Source organism: Olea europaea, unplaced genomic scaffold (assembly GCF_002742605.1).
Source record: "Olea europaea var. sylvestris unplaced genomic scaffold, O_europaea_v1 scaffold2202, whole genome shotgun sequence".
Lineage (NCBI taxonomy): Eukaryota > Viridiplantae > Streptophyta > Magnoliopsida > Lamiales > Oleaceae > Olea > Olea europaea.
The window spans coordinates 8,453-9,827 of record NW_019240038.1 but is presented as its reverse complement, the minus strand read 5'-3'; positions in this window follow the sequence as shown (position 1 = coordinate 9,827).

Sequence of the window (1,375 nt, the reverse complement as noted above, 5' to 3'; positions counted from 1 at the left end):
CCCATAAAATAATTTTTTTTTTTTTTAAAAATATGGTTATGTGACCAACTTTTGGAAAATATTTTATATGAAAAAATATCAATCAAGCACCCCAAAAGTGGGAACCTGAGCGGAAGATGATTTTTTTTTTTTTTAATGAAAAATAGAACCAATTTAAAACACCCTAAAATTTACTCTCTTGAAGTTGCAATTTGGGAAAATTTGACATGTACCATGACTTTCTAAAATATATTGAGAGCTTAAATTTTTTTGGAAGAATACCATTCTCAAAACAGAAAATATATTTTTATAAAATGTGTAACTATTTAGTTTTTGTATCAGAAAGATAAGGAAGGAAAGTCATCCAAATTTATGATTAGATTTAAATTTTCTCAATCCATTTCGAGACCCAAAATTATTGCTTCCCTTTGTTCTCGCTAGCTACAGAATGAATAATGCTACTTGAACAGACTCAATGACAGGTCATTATTTGACAGACTAATTTAGAAGTTTTTGATTGGCAGTTCTCTTATTTAACTTTTTTTAATAGTCAATAAAAATTTGCCAAGTGTATTTGTGTAAAAAAATCTGTCACTGAATCTATTTCTATAGAAGAACTGTTGCAAAATTCTTGATCGCAGAAAAGTTAAATCTGAAAATCACATATAACTAGTCGCCACTGTGACATCTAATTTCTCGTGCATGACATCAACATTTAATTAAAATAGAAAATATTATATCATCAAGCATCCAATTTAGGGACCTTTATACTAGTTGTGACTTTTGTTTCAAAATTGTACACTTACACGATATATAATAAAACACTGATTCGTCACCTTGTGACCTTTAATTGTCCTAAAACATTACTTGAAGAATAATGTTATATAATCCCACTGAGGTTATAATCCCAATTTAGGTGACGTTAAGGGTACTTTTGATTGCAAAGATGGAATTGAATTGAATTGAAAATGAATTTCACGGAATTGAACTACTTATAAATTGTTTTCCTAAAAATTGTAAATTATTGTGCTTGATTGGTATAATTTTTCATGTGAAAAATGTTGAAATAAAAGAATTTTTTGATGTTCGTTTGACTTTGTTTTACATGAAAATTGTCAATTAAATGGATAGATTTTACTGATATTGAGAATGAAATTTGTTTCCATTGCAAAAAATAAAAATAAAAATAAAAATTCAAGAAAATCATGTTTCTTTTGGTGTTCTTTTGGTTTTGTTTTACATGAAAATTGCCAATTAAAGTGAAATATTTTTTTACAATAATTATTAGAATTTGTTTCCATTACCAAAAAAAAAAAAATGAACAGTAGATTGGAAACTTTTCCTTAAAAACCAAGAAAATACCATTTTCCAAGACAAGCAAGAATAAAAAATTCCA